This window comes from Eptatretus burgeri, chromosome 14 (genome assembly GCF_056783735.1).
Source record: "Eptatretus burgeri isolate ZD-2024b chromosome 14, Ebu_testis_v1, whole genome shotgun sequence".
Taxonomy (NCBI): domain Eukaryota; kingdom Metazoa; phylum Chordata; class Myxini; order Myxiniformes; family Myxinidae; genus Eptatretus; species Eptatretus burgeri.
This window is the reverse complement of record NC_140974.1, coordinates 65,100,826-65,121,205: the sequence shown is the minus strand read 5'-3', so window position 1 is coordinate 65,121,205 and position 20,380 is coordinate 65,100,826. Positions and strand designations below refer to the sequence as shown.

Here is a 20,380-nt window from a genome sequence, read left to right as displayed (position 1 = left end):
ATTCAGTTTTTGCGAGGACACTTGTGGTTTGAAGAGTAATAGCAGCATCCTTCACTGCCTGCTCACCATCAGCTGTTTGACAGTTTGCTGTCATTTCAACCTTGTAATTCACAGTTTTACTACGCTCATGATTGCAGAATATGCAGGTGACTGCAAGTACGCCAAAAGATGTAGTTGCTTGATGGTCTACTTGTGATTGCAGTAGTTTTTCTGAGATTTTCATTGTTGGTGCTGGCTCAGAGTCCATAACTTTATATTTAATTTTTCACATGGCAGTGAAATTTTTACAACATGAACTGTGATACCCCATACATTTAGCAAGATATACTCTTCGGGTAGACTGAGCCTGGTGTTGGCACAGTGGTTAGGGCAGTGGCTTGGGATCCAAAAGGTCCTGAGTTCAAGCCCCGTTGGGCCACTGAATTAATACACCAGGGGGTTGACTCAGCCTGTCATCCTTCCGAGGTCGGCGAAGTGAGTACCAGTGTACTGGGCCAGTGTATACCCCGGTTAAAATAGGTGTACCATATCCCTGTGTCGTAAGAGGCGACCAGGGTTGCGTCAGGAAGGGCATCCGGCGTAAAAACATGTGCCAAATCACTATGTGGATCATACGGATGATCCGCTGTGGCGACCCCTAACGGGAGCAGCCGAAGGAAGAAGAAGAAGACTCTTCGGGTAGATTGTTGCACACTGAAGCATATGTGGAGTTAACACTGAGAATGTAGGAACAAGCTTCTTTCACACCGAGGACTTTCTTCCATGACTTCTTGTCAAATAGTTTGATCTCATCTTTACTCAAATGGCCTATGTGTAATACAGTATGCATACAGGTATGAGTCGTCACTGGTGTCTATCATGTTATAGAACTGAAAAAAAAACAATATTAAGACACTCAGTACCACATTTGTGTTACATGCTATGGTACATATTCTGTGAGAGATCGTTTATGATGACCTGCACATTTGCGGTCTCACTGACGCTGTGCTACTAAAATAATGGGGTAGGGGTACAGGGGGTACATAGCTTAATATCAGTGACCTATTCATGCCAATTGTTACGTATGGCTACATGAATGTTAATGTCAACCTATTGATTGGATAACACTACCTTACATATGATAATAACAAATATGCATAAAGTGATTCACGAACGACGGTGTCCAGACCAAAGCTTTTTTCAGCACTTTTTCACAAATTTTTACCTGTGACAATGGAAAAGTAGTTTTTATGTATTAATATCATATGGCTGTGCTGGCCTTGCCAATATCTTCATTTTGATAACTCACTTGCATATGTAGCTTCGTGTTTAGTAAATCTTAAAATAAAACGATTTTTCAGTTTTCAGAGAAAATTTGTTACGGGCACTTTTTTGCTGTTGTTGTTGAACACACTGTCGAGGCTCGTATGAGAGCTAACACATAACACACATCAAGGGGGGCAGGAGACAAGAGGGGTGGGAGAGGGAAGGACAAAACAATGTGGAACAGATAATCTTTCTCTGTTTGACAGTCACCGGGACGAGGCCTCTGTGTTGGGGGTGACGCTTTTGGTGTCGGAATGTATCCAATGGGGATCGGAGGAGTGCTCATCACCACTCCGCATGTTTCGATTTTCCCACCGATCACATCATGTGCCTTCTGGTTGAATGGTTTGCATTAGCAGGAACAACCGTCTGGGTGGCAGATGGACGTTTGTTCTGTATGAATTATGCGGTTTTAACGTGTGAGATATAATCCGCTGTGATTCTCACCATAACAGTCAGGAGGTGTGTCTGATGTGTAAACGACGAATGTGATCATCGTTGGTTAGATATTTATCTGTATGCCATCCTGATGAGGGCGAATAAGCCCAAAATCCGGATCGGTGGTTCCGTTTGATGGTTAGCTGATGATGACAATATAATCTTTGTCAGCTTGACAGAGTCGCCAGGCCGAGTCCTCTGGGTTGGAGGTGACGCTTTGGTGTCGGACTTTGTCCGATGGAGATCGGGGGAGTGCTTGTCACATTCCACTTGTTTTGATATAAGTGTATATACATACACGAGCGGGGTATGCTTACATATTGTAAGGAATAATGAACCGTGCTTCTTCATTCTCTTGGGTCGCCCACCTGCATTTGATTTTTTTCATTCATTTATTTTCTTTCTTTTTTAATTTATGGATGCTTTCCGATGGTTCTGTGATTTTTTTTTTCCTGGTGTATTGGCTTTGATGTTTCAGTACGCAAAATTACCGTGCTTCACCATTGTCTCGGATCGCTCACCTGCATTTATTTTTTCATTTATTTTTTTCAATCATTTGTTTTTTTTATTTATATTTTCATTTATGGGTGTTTTCCGACAGTTCTGTGATTTTTTTTTCCAGTGTACTGACTTCGATGTCCATTGACACACAAAATTTCAGCTTTCTACGTCACCCGGAAGGTACTGCTCTTTAATATCAGTCAGTGGTTATCATTATATATATATATAGTGCATATATATATATATATATATATATATATATATATATATATATATATATCTTCTTCCTCTTTCGGCTTTCTCCCGTTAGGGGTCGCCACAGCGGATCAACCGTCTCCATTTCGCTCTATCCTCCACATCTTTCATTGACACACCAACCACCCGCATGACCGCCCTCACCGCATCCATGAACCTCTTCTTTGGCCTTCCTCTTCTCCTCCTACCTGGCGGCTCCATCTTCAACATCCTTCTCCCGATATACTCCGTTTCCCTCCTGTGCACATGTCCAAACCATCTCAATCTTGCCTCTCTCACTTTGTCTCCAAACCGTCCTACCTGCGCTGTCCCTCTAATATACTCATTTCTTATCCTGTCCATCCTTGTCACTCCCAACGAGAATCACAGCATCTTTAACTCTGCCACCTCCAGCTCCACTTCCTGTCTTATTGTTAGCGGCACCGCCTCCAAACCATACAACATAGCTGGTCTCACTACCGTCTTATATACTTTCCCCTTCACTCTTGCAGCTACCCTTCTGTCACAAATCACTCCTGCAACTCTTCTCCACCCACTCCATCCTGCCTGCACTCTCTTTTTCACTTCTCTCCCACACTCTCCGTTACTTTGGACAGTTGATCCCAAGTATTTAAACCCATCCACCTTCCCCACCTCAACTCCTGGCAACTGCACCATACCACCACCCTCCCTCTCATTTACGCACATGTACTCCGTCTTACTCCTACTGACTATCATTCCCCTTCTCTCCAGTGCGTACCTCCACCTCTCGAGGCTCGCCTCAGCCTGCTCCCTACTCTCCCTACAGATCATGATGTCATCCGCGAACATCATAGTCCATGGAGACTCCAGTCTGATCTCGTCCGTCAACCTGTCCATCACCATTGCAAACAGGAAAGGGCTCAGAGTCGATCCTTGGTTCAATCCCACTTTAATCTTAAACCGGTCCATCATTCCTACCGCACACCTCACCGCTGTCACACTGTCCTCATAGATATCCTGCACGATCCTCACATACTTCACCACTCCCGACTTCCTCATACAATACCACAACTCCTCTCTTGGCACCCTATCATAAGCTTTCTCTAAATCCACAAACACACAATGTAACTCCTTCTGGCCTTCCCTATACTTCTCCATCAACATTCTCAAAACAAACATCGCATCAGTGGTGCTCTTTCCTGGCATAAACCCATATTGCTGCTCACAGATCGTCACCTCTCCTCTCAACCGAGCTTCCACTACTCTTTCCCACAACTTCATGGTGTGGCTTAACAACTTTATCCCTCTGTAATTTCCACAGCTCTGCACATCACCCTTATTCTTGAAAATCGGAACCAGTACACTTAATCTCCACTCCTCCGGCATCCTCTCACTTTCCAAGATTTTATTAAACAATCTGGTTAACAACCCCACTGCCTCCACTGGTATATCATCTGGGCCAACCGCCTTTCCACTTTTCATCTTCTTCATAGCAGTCCTCACTTCATCCTTACTGATCCACCCCACTTCCAGATTCACAATCTCCACCTCTTCCATATATATATATATATATATATATATATATATATCTATTTATATATTTATTTGTATATATATATTTTTATCTATATCTCTCTCTCTCTGTCTGTTTGTCTTTCTGTCTCTCTGTCTTTCTGTCTCTCTGTCTCTCTGTCTGTCTGTCTGTCTGTCTGTCTGTCTGTCTGTCTGTCTGTCTGTCTGTCTGTCTCTCTCTCTCTCTCTCTCTCTCTCTCTCTCTCTCTCTCTCTCTCTCTCTCTCTCTCTCTCATTTTCTTCATTCATCAGCTCCTCAAAGTACTCCATCCACCTTCTCAACACACTCTCCTCGCTCGTCAGCACATTCCCATTTGCGTCCTTTATCACCCTAACCTGCAGCACATCCTTCCCAGCTCGGTCCCTCTGTCTTGCCAATCGGTATAAATCCTTTTCCCCTTCTTTTGTATCCAACTTCTCATACAGCTCGTCATATGCCTTTTCCTTGGCCTTTGCCACCTCTCTTTTTGCCTTTCGACGCCACTCCTTGTATTCCTGCCTACTTTCTTCATCTCTTTTATATATATATATATATATATATATATATATATATATATATATATATATATATATATATTTGCATCAAAGTATGAGTAAAGTTTTGTGACGACAACATCAGTTTCCTTATGGTATATGCTTTATGTAACTTACCCTGATTTTTACCTTCTTTTTATTTACTTTCCCCTTAAAACCACTTAAATGTCCTAGCTTCTGTGGGCTTCGTTCCCTTGGCCCCCACCAGGGGTCATACAGCAGGCCGCTATATGCTGTGCTGTGACAGCTTGTGCTCCACACTCACTGCACTGTTGGTACCTTGCCCTATCCCCCCTAAAGCAAGGGTCTGGACCTGCCCCGGCCCATCTCCTCAGCAAGATGTGAGTACGTCTAATAAGTGCGTAGTAGAATATGCTTCATTAAAATTATCACCTACATCGGATACAATCTTTCCTGTGAACTCCACTTCAAATCCACACTCCATACCCACTTGTAAGGTGGATAAACAACTTGTTTTTGATATTTCTTAAACACACAAATCTGTCGATGAAGACATTCATGACGCAAGCTCTCATTCGTACAAATTCTCAGCTCTCAAAACTTCGGATTTACTTTCGACGAACTTGTCTGTGTGAACACAGTGCGAGTCGGAAAGATGGCACAATATTATCCAGCCACCGGGCTCGGCGCTTTGTTTTTCCAGAAGGTAATTTCCACTACTCTCTCTCTGTTAAGGTTGTTGAGCAGCTGAACATTGGATATCAAGTCAAGGTACATTGTACAGTACTCTTAATTTGCCCAATTATGTGCAATGCACTCAATGTATGCTCTTTAACAAGGGATAATCTTTGTGAATACAGAAAATGAATGAATAAGATTTTGCTGATTGTTGTTTATTTCGTTTTGTGCTTCTCAACATTGAGGCAATCATATTTTCATTTGTTTCAGCCTAATTCCATCTTACCAGATGACAGCCGTGTTCCCGATCTCAGATCACCTCGGAACATCACTGATGTATCTCCTGATGTATCTCCTGATGTATCACCTAAATAAGGGCAATGTAAAATAAATTTGGGTTTACAAACTCTTACATGAATATCCAGTTTTAATTCGATAGCTATTTCAGATGTAAAACAGCTTGATATTATCCGACAGTGGGGATTTCAAAACAGCACAGCTCAACGTATTACCCAACAAAATTATTTTCACATGGAGCAACCACCGTCCTATTATAACGGCGATTCAAAATTGGAGGTCCCACAAAGTAGCCAAGCTACCCACCCAGCAGGCAATGCTCAGGCTAGCAACCAAACAGTTGACTCTATTAGTTATTCATGGTGCCCTCATTTTAAAATATGGATCTTCTCAACTTCATTGATATTTATTATGATTATTATTATTATTGCAATTATTGAAACTGGTCGCCACACATTGATCAGAGTGAAACCAACGATTGTTTCGTACATTAACGTTTGTCTCAACTCACTTTGTGCAAAACTATACATGGTTTTACAAGGCCAATGCTTTAACCAAAATCATCTTGGTCTCAGAGATATCAACATCTTATTACCTCCATCCCCGAGGGTGGATGGACGTTATGTTTTCACTCCTGTCTGTCTGTCTGTCTGTTTGTCTGTCTGTGAGCAGGATATCTCAAAAAGTTGTGGACAGTTTATGTCAATGGCCCCATTAACACTCCCCCCCCCACCACCACTACTTGTTGGTTCAGAAGATGGGATACGATCTGATCTTGGGGGTGGAAAGATTATGCCTGGTGTTGGCTAAATGGTTAGGGTGGTGGGCTTGGGATCCTAAGATCCTGATTTCAAATCCTGCTCGGCTGTTTAATTAATACCAGGTGGGGTTGACTCAGCCTGTCATCCTTCTGAGGTCGGCAAAATGAGCACCAGCTTGCTGGTATCCTGCGTCGGAGTGGCGACCCCTCCAGGATTGTATCCAATAGCCAAGGAGACCGCTTAGGCAGCACCAACGCTCTGCATAGAGTATGGTCCCAATGGAGTGGATTGCGTGGAAAGATTGTCTGATAGAAACTGAAGCATAAATTAAATATAAACATGAGTTTTATATCATCATTAGTACATTAAAGCCAGAATGAACAGCTCCTGGGAAAGATTATATAAACTGGGGGAACAACGAAAATACAAATGCAGAACAATTAAATTATAAATAGATTTTGCACTGCGTTTGTTATCGATGGGCAGCTTGTCCCACCTTACTCAAAACCAATTACGAGGACATCATGCTGCTCCGCATACTCATCTACCCAGTCTAGACATCCATCCCGAGCTATCTATCCTATCAGCCTTCATATATCTATTTAATCCCCTTTACAACTCGACTTGTATTGTAGTTTGCTTTGATTGACTGTCCCACTTACAAGCTATGTACTCCCAGGTGATACCTTTGCATTGTTTCTCCATTAGTTATTTTCGTTTTCACCTTCAAACTGCAAGTTCCCCCATTGTCCAGGAACTTTTCACCACTCTAAAGACAAGCCTGGTGTTGGCTTAGCGGCTATGGCGACTGGCTTAGGATACTAGGGTCCTGAGTTTGAGCCACATTGGCTGCTGAATTAACACTAGGTGGGGTTAACTCAGCCTGTCATCCTTCCGAGGTCGGCGAAATGAGCACCATTGAACCGGTAGAGTGGCACGGCATCAGCGGCACAGCTGACCGCTTCCAAGAAATAATAACTACCTGGCAGCCAAGCTACCATATACAAGAACAGAGTACAACTCTAAGCAATTCACTCTAGATCTTTCTACTTGATCCTTTCACATGGCCTGGTTAAATCCTCTTCCTTGTGGGGCTGCAGCAAAGATAACCGAATCAATCCATTCCTTTGTATTTGTTGGCTTTTGATTTACTTTTTTCTATTCCGAGATTTGTCTTTCGCTTCAATATACGTGTCCCACCGGTACTCACTTTTTATCTTTATTACCTCCACCACCGAAGGTGAAGGAGGTTATGTTTTCACCCCTCACTGTCTGTCTGTCTTTGTGTGCAGGATATCTCAAAAAGTTGTGGATGGATCCGGATGGACGTGAAAACTCATAGAATTTTTTTAAGTGATTCTTCACCATTGAGAGAATGGAGCCAAAAACGATATCGTGCTGTATAAGCATGATATTTCAAAAATGTAATGGGCCCGATATGTTCTCGTGGATCAGGCATTGCGTGGCGGAGGTGTACGCTCTACCGAGTGCCCTTCCAGTTATACATGCAATTGATATTCTCATTGCAGACAGGTCGGTGGTCTCTCTGTCTTCTACCGCCTCCTTTCTGGTCGCGCACCCTCTGCTCTTTCCCTGCATTGTCCCGTACCCCCAGGTTTCTATTGAGTGTACATGGTCCAAATCCATGGTCTTTTTTTACCCCGTCAACCCTCCCCAAGCCCACATCTTTCCAAGTTTCCAGTTTTCCCTTCCTCAGAGTTTGCGGCTGCATCCATGTTGTTCAACCCCATGTGTCCTCTCCTAGCCCTCATTATTCCCCACGTCCCTTATTTCTCCAAGTCTCCTTTTATTTTGTCACTAATCCTGCTGTTTGCGTGTTTCCCCCCTCTCTTTCTCCTGCTCCATTTGTTCCGTTACGTCCTGATCCGTTCTATGTTCTCACTCTCCCACGAGCCTCGACTTTGTATTAAAAAAAACTTATATTTGTAAAGAATGTCCAAATTTGCATTAGTTCTGTTAGCTGTTTTATCCCTCGGTTTCATTTGCTCTTATCAGGTGCTTGGTATGACAGTATCTGTGGATGAAGAATGTTCTGGGGTATTTTTTTCTCGACAAGAGTGATGTACAGTACATGGAAGAGCAAGGTTGAACTGATAGTTGGGTATTGGGGCAACAATTTGGCATAATCAGCAAGGGAATGAATGTAATGCGGCAAGCCTGGTGCAAAACAAAGGAAAGGATGCATGGAACCAAAAATGGAACTAGATCTACCCTGCCAGTCCAGGAAAAAACAAGCGGGAGCACATTGTCTCAGGTGACAATTAACCTGCTTCTCAATGGGCTTCCTCACATATGCGCGTGCACATACACACACACACACACCAGCAGAGACACACACACATACACAACAGTGGAAACACACACACACACACACACACACACACACACACACACACACACACACACACACACACACACACACACACAACAGAGAGAACAATTGACAAAAGAGACAGGACAAATCCAACATTTCCAACGAGGAAATAGCAGCCTAAAACTAAAAAAGAAAATAAACAAGACAGATGTCATGCATAGCACGATACTTGCAAAGTCTATGAAACAAATTTGACCCAAAAAAATAATTGGTGGTTGAATTCAGTGACCTGGAATGCAAATCCTCTTCAAATTTCAAGTCAATCCGATGAAAGTTGAGAATTTTAGAAATTTAACAAAGTTGTTGACATTTGGCCCATGATGACCTTTTCACCTTTTGACCTGAAAAAATAAACAAGATTCTGTCGGACTGTCAACTGCCGGACTCCTACTATCTCCACCATTTGGTGAAGTTTTGTGAAGATAGGTTTAAAATTGTGACCTGCAGACAATTGTCAGGTCAGGCCAGATTAGATCTGTGACTTGCTACAGGTATCATGTAAATCTGTACGAACCTGTTCCATGGTCGGGTTGTCAGCGACAAAACCGTCTCCCCCACCAGGTTTCCTGGTGAAGAGGGTGTATGATATGAACACCCAGTAGGATTAAAAACAAAACCTGTCAAAGGTTGGAGGAGCTCCTTGTGAGCCAACGGCCATCCATATCTAGTGCCCAACTGTGTCTGCGGCCATCCAACTACAGTTAGGTTACTTTTTTATTAGGAGGTTAGTGGCAGAATTTGCACTCTGGCCAATGTAAAACACTTCATTCTGCAAAACCCATAAACGCAAAGAAAACTGAAAACCCACTCCGTGGGAGTACCTCCTGTGCTGCTGCCCTTCGTAGGGCAACTCACCGGATGATGGGATTGGGGCAAAGCCCCTATTCTTTGATGATCTATTCCTTCAAAGAAACTTGCTCTCCTTCCTGCACAGATTTATCCCCTCTCGTCTTCAGTTGTCCTACCCTTCCTCCCACCCTTGGTTCACTGAAGCTTGTGGTGAGGCAGTTGTCATGAAACAACTTGCCTTTGCCTCATGGAAAGCAAACCCAACTGAGGGCAATCTCAGTTCCTTCCATAAAGCTCGGAACAAGTGTGTATCTACCCTCAGGAGAGCCAGAAAACAACATCTTTCTCATCTCAAGTCTGAACTCTCAAACCTCTCTCCCTCCTCAAAATCCTGGTGGCGTCTAATCAAATCTGTTTCTGGTGTATGTTCCCCCTCCATCCCCTCCCTTACCTCAAATGGCCGCACTGCTGATACCGCACGTGAAAAAGCTGAATGCCTAAACTCGGTGTTTGCAGCTAAATCTTGTGTCCAAAACCCATCCCTTTCTCTACCCACCTTACCCAGTCGCATCCAACTGTCCCTGGACTCTGTGTCCTTTTCTCCTGACAAGGTGGAGAGTTTACTGTCAAACCTCGACTCCGATTCTGCAACCAGTCCAGACGGCATCAGCCCACGTGTCCTCAAAACCTGCTCTTCTGCTCTTGCTCACCCTCTCTCAGTTCGATTCACCCTCTCATTTGCTCAAGGCCATCTGCCATCTGCTTGGAAATCTGCTAACATCACTGCCCTGCATAAAAAGGTGCAAAAACAGATCCCTGCAACTTCAGACCAATCAGACTTCTCCCAATCATCAGCAAGGTGATGGAATCCATCATCGCTTCAGACATCAAATCCTTCCTCTTCTCCAATGGCTTGATTTCTGATCATCAATTTGGTTTCAGACCAGGTCACTCTACCCTGGATATGCTGCTTCTGCGCTCCGAACAATGGATGGAGGTCCTCAATGCCAGACAGGAAATCCGAGCCGCATCCCTGGATATATCACGTGCTTTTGACACAGTCTGGCACCCAGCCCTGCTCACCAAACTCTCTTCCTATGTTATCCAAGGCCATCTCCACTCATGGCTCGCAGACTTCCTCTCCTGTCGCAGTCAACGTGTGGCCCTAAATGGAGTTCTTTCATTCCCCCTTCTTTTCCAGGCTGGAGTTCCTCAAGGTAGCGTTCTGGGCCCTGTTCTTTTTCTGGTTTTCATCAATGATCTCTCTGACTCTCTGGAAAATCCTCCATATCTGTTTGCTGATGACTCCACCCTCTGCCGTACCATCGGTCATCCCTCAGACCGGCAAGCAGCAGCTTCTTCGCTCACTGCAGATCTGGATAAAATCACAAACTGGTCCAACACGTGGAACATGTCTTTCAATCCAGACAAATCTCACACTCTCACTATGTCTCTTCGAAAGGACCATTTAGAAAACCCCCCCATCCACTTTCTCAACAATCCTCCAGAAGAAGTCTTTTCTTTCAAGCGTCTGGGTCTCACTATCTGCCATGACCTTTCCTGGGAAAGCCACATTTCAAACCTCGCCTCCAAAGCCAGTCGCCGACTGGGAATCCTCCGTCGTGCAAAGTCCTTCCTCGGCCCACCTGAGCTCCTGACCACTTACAAAGCTTTTGTCCACAGTCTGATGGAGTACTGCTCTCCCCTCTGGGCTGGTGCTCCTGCCTCCCACCTTTATCAGCTTCACGCTGTCGAAACCAAGGCATTTCGGATCATTGGCATCTCCCGCAATGAGGCTGAGTCTTTGGGCCTCTCACTCAATCACCGCAGGTTGGTCGGTGGTCTTTCTGTCTTCTACCCTCTCCTCTCCAGCCTCGCTCCCCTCCCCTGCTCTCTCTGTGATTTGTCCCAACCACATTTCCACAGGGCGCTCAAGGTCCGCCAACAACCCCCTTCTGGTAAAACTACCAAAATCATGAATCACTGCTCACCTTCACTCTTTCATTCCTCTTTTTTCCCGCCTTTGGAATAAACTCCCTCACTCTATTCATTCCCATTCTTCCCTCCAGGCCTTCAAAACAGCTATTCACTTCCACCTCTTATCATCCGCCATCCAAATCCTCGATCTTTTCTACCCCCGATAATCCACCCAAGCCCACCTCCTTCAAATTCCCTGCTTTCCTTCCTGAAAGCCCCTGTAAGTGTAATGTCCATCTTCTATTCCCCATGTTCCCCGTCCCATCCCTCTCCCTTCCACAGATCTCCAAATGTCTCTGTTCCCCACTATTTTGTCCTTCCCACTCCCTCCCCTCCTGTGTCATGCCCCCCCTTGATGTGCGTTGTGTGTTTGCTCTCATACGAGCCTCGACAAGGTTTACAAAATTAAAAATAAAAAAAAACGCACAGTAAACTTCCTGGGTCAGATTGCAGTGGCGTGTGGTGGGGTGGTGATGAGGTGTCATCTGCCAGATGGAGGTCTCCTTGGGTTAACATGAGGTAGTCCTTTCAGGTGGGTGCCTGGAATGTCCTTTCCTGAAGAGTGGATGATCACCTGTCTCTGTTATCATCTGAGCTCAAGCGTTTGAACATCGGTATTGCAGCACTCCGTGAGGTTTGGAGACCGGATAGGGGCAAGATTACGGCGGGTGGTTACACCTACTGTTGCTCTCATCGCTCTGATGGTTACCATGCCCAAGGAGTTGCTGTGGCTGTATCCAATAAGCTGACTACCATGATAATTGAGGTAACACCAGTCAATGAGTGTATTATGAGACTAAAGCATGAGTCACATTTGCTCTACGGCTAGGATACGGCGGCCATACCCCCCCCCCCTGAATTGACAGAAACGTGCGGCGGCCGCAGAGTTTCTGAGGTGGCCTCAGGGTGGCCCTACGCTGTATGGCTATCTTTTACAGGCCGTAGGGGTCTCCGTGGAATTAAAGCACGGAGTTATAACTTTTTTCATTTCTCGGTTGGCCGTAGCAATTCGACAAGCCGTAGCCATGACGTAGATGTGTTCCACGTCAACCGTACGTAAGGCGTACGGTGGGCTTGCGTTATTCGTGCGTTTTCCATAGGCTCTTATCAATGAAAAATGAATTTTGCCAACCCCCAAAAACTTACGGCGGCCGCACTATTTCCACGTTCGCCTTAGGGCCCCCCTGCGGTCGCCTTGCGGGCACCTTGAGGCTACCTTGTGTCTGCCTTGAAAATTCTATGGCTGTCGCAGGGACGCCCTAAGGTCACCGTGCGACATCAAATCAAAGACCATACGGCACCCCCACGTTTTCGGTCTCCACAATTTCTAAATACCCCGTGCGGCTCCCCGAAAAATAAAAACATATGTAACTGCTACATTGTGTGACCGTGGAAATACTGCGGCCGCCCTATAATTGCTAGTGGCCGTACATTTTTTAGACCCTATGGCTGCCGAGCCAAATGTGACTTCAGCCTAAGGATTTGTCACTCATTGGGTGTCATTTCCCTGGTCTCTGCATATGCTCTGACCGAGGCGAGTGATCTCACCATGAAGGACGCATTCTATGCAGTGCTCCAGTCGGTGGTTGATCAGTGCCTCAGGCAAGATACTCTTCTAGTCTTGAGGGATTTCAGTTCATTGACTGGAACTGATCGGGATAGATATGAGACATGTGATGGTCCCCACATGGGTCTGAAACTGTGAATCAGAATAGCACTAAGTTCCTTGACTTTGCAAGAAGTCATGGACTTAGGGTGGCCGGTTCATGGTTTCAGTGCCCACAGGCTCATCGCTGGACTTGGAATTCCAATGCTGGCGGTGTGGCAAAGGAGATTGACCACGTCCTCGTTGATGGTCACTGGAGGATGATCCAGAACTGCAAGGTCGACCGGAGTGCTCAGTTCTTCAATACCGACCACAGGCTTGTAGCAACTCTGAAGTTTCAATTTAAATCTGGGAGAATGGTACCACCGCAGCCTCGGCTGGATGTTGGCAAGCTCAAGGATGAGAGGGTAGCTGATGAGTTTGCGAAAAGCTGAGTGGGGATTTGAGGTGTCTTGGTGCTTCGGGGAATCCTGAAGATTTGTGGAGTGCCTTCAAGACCACCAGCCTTGATGTTGTCAGTGAATGTTTTGTAACTCATCATGGGGTGAAGAACAACTTTGTCTCTCAAGAGACACTGGATACCATTGACTGGAGTCGCAGGGTCAGGCTTAAAGGAAGAGCTGAGCTGTTCAGGGAGTTGAGGCATAAAACTGTACAAGCGCTGTGGGGGAACAAGGAGGTCTATGTGTGAGGAATCTGTGAAGGGGTTGAGCATCACCTGTGGTCAAGTGATTCTCATCCTGCTTACAAGATAATTTATGTATTGCGTTGCTCCAAGCCCATCCCTTGGTGTACAGCAGTTAGAGTGGAGGGTGGTCGGATCTTCATAGAGGAGTGCGAAGTGAAGGCTCGCTGGACCGCTAACTTTGAGCATCTGTACTAGGCTGACCCATCATCTGTTGAGTTGGATGTCAGAGGTGTTACTATTCCTATTGCTGACCCTCCAATCAACTGTGAACCACCTTTGATTGTGGAAACACGGATTTTGTGGAAACATTGTTGTTATCTTTATATGTGGGTTTCAGAATGTGGAATGGAGTCCTCCCAGGTCTCGAAGTATCCACCTCTGTTTTAGTAAGGGCGGTCACGAATCATGGACCAAGGTGTGAAGTTTTGTTCTCAAGGTTTTGTTCCGAGGGTGAGGATCGTCACTGAGGCCCGGACAGCTTCCAACTCTAGATAGGTTGTAGTAATATTCCCAGGGATAGTTTTTAAGATCTCTGTAAGGTTCTTCTTCGTCATTCCCATTGCTTCAATGATCCCTGGTACAATTTTGGATCTCTTCAACTTCCAGGGTCTTTTCACTTCATTTTTGAGATCTTGGTATTTGGTCATTTTCTTGCTTCCTGTGTTGTTTATGCCAAAATCGCTGGATACTGAAACGAGAGAGAGAGAGAGAGACAGACAGACAGACAGACAGACAGACAGACAGACAGACAGACAGACAGACAGACAGACAGACAGACAGACAGACAGACAGACAGTGACAGTGACAGTGGACAGTGACAGTGGACAGTGGACAGTGACAGTGGACAGTGGACAGTGACAGTGTCTTGGTGATCAGATTCAGTGAACACCACCTCTTATCTTCCCCCATCCAAATCTTCGATCTTTTCTACCCCCGATAATCCACCCAAGCCCACTTCCTTCATTTCTCCTGCTTTCCTTCCTGAAAGTCCCTGAAATGTCCATCTTCTCTTCGCCATGTTCCCCATCCCATCCCCATCCCTCTCCCTTCCACAGTTCACCTAATGTGTCTGTTCCCCACTGTTTTGTCCCTTCCACTCCCGCCCCTCTTGTCTCATGCCTCCTTGCTGTGAGTTGTGTGTTAGCTCTCATACGAGCCTCGACCAAGGTATACAAAAAAAAAAAAGAGGTGAGTTAAGACGGTAGGAAGGTGGGGGTCTTTCACTCAGAGAGGAGTAAATGCATGGAATGGTCTCCCTGGAAAGGTAGTGGCAACAGAAACAGGAGATAAGTTTAAATTACAATTAGATAAGTACCTGGAAGTTATGGAGATGGAGGGGTATAGGGATGTTGGCAGGACTTTTAGGTAGTTTGAGCATTGATGGATGATTGTGTGCATGTGTCCAGAGTACTGTTGGTGGGGGTCTCGTCAAGGGATGTTGTGTGGTTGGTATTATGTGTTTTTTAACCATGCCATGTCCCCTCCCCTGAGGGGAAGAAAATAAAATAATAATCAAAACAAATTTAAAAACTTTGAGAAAAGAATTATTTTTTTTGCATTTCCTTCTTTGGATCTTGTGTTGATAAATTGGTATTGTGTTGATGTCTTGCAGGCATGATGGGGTGAATGGCCTGCACCTGTGTCTGATTTCTTTGCATTAAGCATAACATCTCATTTTCTTTGCAAAACCCACTTCCTTCCCCCATCCCCATCCCCATCCCACATCCCTCTTTCCCCCTCTCTCCCCATCTCCCTTCTCTCTCTCTATGGCTCCTCCTGCCTAATAAAATGCATATCTCTCCCTCTCCTCTCTCGTTCTCTTTCCTCACCTCCTCCTTCTTCTCTCCCTGTCCCATCCTCCTCTCTCACTCCTCTCTGCCTCCCATCCCTCCTCTCTCTCTCTTCTTCACTCTTTCTTACTCCACCCTTAATATCCCCGTCAGCGAAGAGACGGGATGTGTGTGTGTGTGTGTGTGTGTGTGTGTGTGTGTGTGTGTGTGTGTGTGTGTGTGTGTGTGTGTGTGTGTGTGTGTGTGTGTGTGTGTGTGTGTGTGTGTGTGTGTGTGTGTGTGTGTGTGTGTGTGTGTGTGTGTGTATATTGGCTGCTCTTAGAGCACCCTTATTCTGGACATTTCCATCTGTCCGTCTGTCCACGAAACTTTGGTCAAGCTTCGGGGCTAAACCACTCAACCGATTCCAATGAAATTTGGTAGGTAAGACCAATATTTCTGGGAATCGTGTGCTTTCGAATATGGGACCCCAGGCCCTGGCAACAGCCCTTTAAAGTGGTCAAAAAATCAAAAAAAATCAAAAAATCGAAGCTTAGAGTTCTGTGCGCAATCTATCTAGCTCCCTCCATGCCAATTTGCAGCCCTAACAAAAAATATTTGTAGGAGATAGATTTTGGGCGAGTACATGTCGAACATTTCAGAAACGGTTAATTGCGAATATCTCTAAGAGAACGAGTCTGATTTTGATGAAACTTGGGTGAAATGTGTACAATGTGGCTACCATGTACACAAAAATGAATGGTTGCTCTGCACACCTCTGTTGCTCAGCAACAGCTAAAATACTTTATCGTACATCGTACACTTATTGTGGACTGTACAAAAAAAAATCAATACCTCCGAAACTGGACCTCCGAGGGACCTGTTTTTTTTTTGTGCCCAAGGAGAATGTCTTACAGCATCATATAAAAAAATAAAATCTTTAGCGAATACAAAAATGGAATTACCAGGGCTGCCATTTGTTAGTCTCTTTGGAAACATACCTGAAATTTCACAAGGCAGGTTTCTGGACATAAACTAAGAGGGCTGTGATAATCATAATTATTGTGCTAAATTGATTGATAGCATGTACATGAATATCGGCTAGTCGCGTCGACCAGCTTTCCATCTAGAGCGAGCAGCCATGTCGCCTACCAGCTTGTGTATATGTATATGTATATGTATATGTATATATATGTATATGTATATATGTATATATATATATATATATATATATATATATATATATATATATATATATATATATATATATATATATATATATATGTATATATATATATATATGTATATATGTATATGTATATATGTATATATATATATATATATATATATATATATATATATATATATATATATATATATATATATATAAGCCTGGTGTTGGCTTAGTGGTTAAGGTGGTGGCTTGGGATCCCAGGGTCCTGAGTTCAAGCCCCGTTGGCTGCTGAATTAACACCAGGGGGTTGACTCAGCCTGTCATCCTTCTGAGGTCGGAGAAATGAGTAAAAGTGTACTGGTCCCGGTGTATGCCCCGGTTAGAATAGGTGTACCATATCCCTGTGTGTCATAAGAGGTGACCAGGGTTGGCGTCAGGAAGGGCATCCGGCCATAAAAAAAAAAACATTGCCTCAAGAAAAAGCCAAACCCCTGCACAGCAGGGAAAAATGGCAGTAAAAATGGTCATATATATATATATATATATATATATATATATATATATATATATATATATATATATATATATATATATATATATATATATATATATATATATATATATATATATATATATATATATATATATATATATATATATATATATATATATATATATATATTGTTGCGGTTTTCGCGCCCGCCGGCGTGCGAACGGCCACGTAACTCGAATCGCGGCACGTCGCCCACCGGACGGACAATCCAGTCGTGACCCTCTCGGACTAACGCCGGGAACCAGTCACGGGTGGACCTTTCGGTCTCACCGCGATCGAGCCAATCAGCCCCCGCGTGGGATAGGGTTGCTCGCCAAATTCGAACTACCTAAGTACCCACGCGGAGGGTAGACCGGGCGATCGCACCTCGCCGCAGGTCGACTTCGGACACGGGCCACTTAAGCGACCCGTTCCGTACTATCAGAATAACCGAGCGGTGTTATCGTCGACCTCGACGGTTCGATTAATTATCGGGCGTATTCAGCCCACTACCAACCCTTTTACGTGAAGCAAGATGGGGATTCACTGGAGGAAAAGACGAAGCGAAGCGGGAGAACAGTTCAACAATAAAGCACATTTATTCGCGACGAACGGAAAGCACACAAATACAATTCCACTAAATGCACACAAAAAAAAGAAAACACAATTCCATTTACACAAAAAGCAAACATAAAAGTGAAAACACAGTGCAGAGCTAATACCGACTACCGAGCACACGGCAACACTTATACAATTCTACTTCACAGACGGCGCCGACAACACATACCCAAAACCAAGGAAAAGAAATACCTCAAGAATGAGGCGGGCCTGAGGCCGAGACCGGGTCGGGCCTACCCGTCTGGTGATGAGACGCGGAGTGGCGATGGCCCCGCAACCCGCGGGCCTCGCGGACAGTGCCTGGCAGGGGGTGGGAACGGGGCCCCCTTGGTCGCACTATCTCAGCGCGGGGGGAAACAGGAGGGGGTTGCTGATGCTCGGGGTATAGAGGATCTTTATTATCCCTGGTGTGCGTCTCCACCTCGGCCAGGTCGTGCTGCCGGCCTCCCTCGGGCGTGCAGCTCCTGGCACCGACGCGAGCACCCCCTCGTCCGACTCTCTTCAGCTTCTCCAGCCACTGCAGGCTTCGGGCTCCAGACTTCCACACTCTTCTCTCTCTTCTCCGACTCCTTCTCGTTCTCGTTCTCCTTTTTGGTGACTGACGAACACCGTCCTTTTATCCCCCCCGTAACTTCGCCTTTGACCCCCTCCCTTTGACCTTTCACCTCGCTCCCCATTGGCCCGAGAAAAAGTGGGCGTGAAGGCTTTTTGATCCACAAATTTGCATATATCGATCGCCCTGGGGGCAGGGCCAATTCGCCCCTCGCTCACCGATTGGACGGCAAAAAGTGGGCGTGTGTCGTTTTTGATCCGTTTTTGAAGCACAAAATCCGTGATTTTGTACACGCTGTTCGACGCGCGCTCTGCACGAATCCAACACCGGTACCCACAGCGGGGCAAGAACGGTGGCGATGCTACGGTTGCGAGGTGTGACGTGAAGGTCGTGGCGGTTGTGGTGAAGCGGTGGTTGTGGTCGGTGGTTGATGTTGTGGTTGTGATCATGGCGGTTGGTCCAAAATAAAGATAGTAAAAGAAAAACGGCTATCCTGAAGAGTCGCAGCACGTATAAATGACATGTATTCCCACTAGACAACGGGTTTGGGCCTAACTACACATGCACTTACCGAGATACCTCACCTAAGGGACCTGAATGGTGGTTTGCGAATCTGGTAACCACAACACTACCCCCTTCCCTTTTTACAGACTCGTCCCGAGTCGTCAAATTTTCGTGTGCCATCATGTGTAGTTTTCCCCTAGTACATTTTACCTACGGATCCCTGAGTGCGACATTCATGGTATTCGTGTCCCCAAAATAAATAACCTGAGGGCTGCGTAACTACCTAAACAAACTCACTCACACGGACGACTTAAATAAAATTGCCGGCGCTAAGACATACATGCCGGGGGCGCACTCATATTTACAGTACATCTTAACCTTAACTTACAAATTTTACACTAAACCATGGCCCAGGATCACTGAACTCTGCAAAAGAAAAGCAGTTAGCAGGGAGCCAGGCTGCCCACATGCAGTCTCTGGTTCAAACAATGCAGGTGAGAGGGAACGTGGCTGGCTGCTCACACGCAGTCCAAGGCCTTCCCTTTTGAACTGAACGCAGTGAACCACAACGGTGCATGGGCTGCACAAACGCAGTCTCCGTGCCAGCTCAAGTGGCACACGCAATGAGCACAACGAATGGATGCATGAACACAAACACGGTGCACGGGCCGCCACTGCAGGCCCGTGTTGTAGCTGCCAACAGGGCAGTTCTCGCAGCTTGCAAACTGTTGCCTTGATCCTGGCGCACATGGAAATGAACAGGGGGGGCAAAGCAAAAATTGAACGGGGCTGGTGAACGTGGGCAGTGGGCATGGCATGGCAAAGGTGGCAGGCAAACACAGCCCGCAGAAGAAGGCCGCTGCAGGCAAACACAGCCGGCAGATGAACTGGCCGGCACAGGCCTTGAAGTACCACAGCTGCAGATGAAGTGGCCGGCACAGGCCTTGAAGCAAAACACGGCCAGCCGATGGCACAGGCCTTGCAGCAAAACAACAGCTGCCGATGAAGTTGGCCGGCCTCCGCCTCGAAGAAAAACACGGCCAGCCGATGGAGTTGGCTCGCCTTTGCCGTTCAGTGGAGGTTGGTGGAGGGAGTGCGGTGGTGCTGGCCACTTGGAAGGCGGGCTCGGACCTACCTTCCTGTCTCCCTCCCACCTATCGCCTTTGCCTGTCACTGTACATACCCACTCCCTTAATTTGTCAAACCCCAATTTAGCCCCAACTTGTTTTTTTCTGTGGTTTTTATTTTTACTTCCCCACTATAAATCGTCCCCTAACCCCCTTTATCGTCCTTGTTCGGCTAACCTATCCTGTCACCTAGCCTACTCCCAACCCCTACGTTCCCTTCCCGGAGGGGAACAAGGGAGAGCTAACGTCCTGTGCTGAGGCCCAACGAAGCCTCAGGATGGCCTCCCCAGAGTTCAGCGATCTATAACCAAAGTGGGTCCAGCGGCCCACAACGACAGCGAGGGGATGGATGGTGCGGAGGGGTACATCTCCTAATCTACCCTAA

The 20,380-nt window shown here is 45.8% G+C and overlaps 1 protein-coding gene across 1 annotated transcript in view; it reads left to right on the top strand.

The window, feature by feature from the left end:
- Positions 1-20,380, top strand: part of LOC147013445 (leucine-rich repeat-containing protein 4C-like) — a 150,245-nt gene that overhangs the window by 60,996 nt on the left and 68,869 nt on the right. The window lies entirely within an intron of this gene.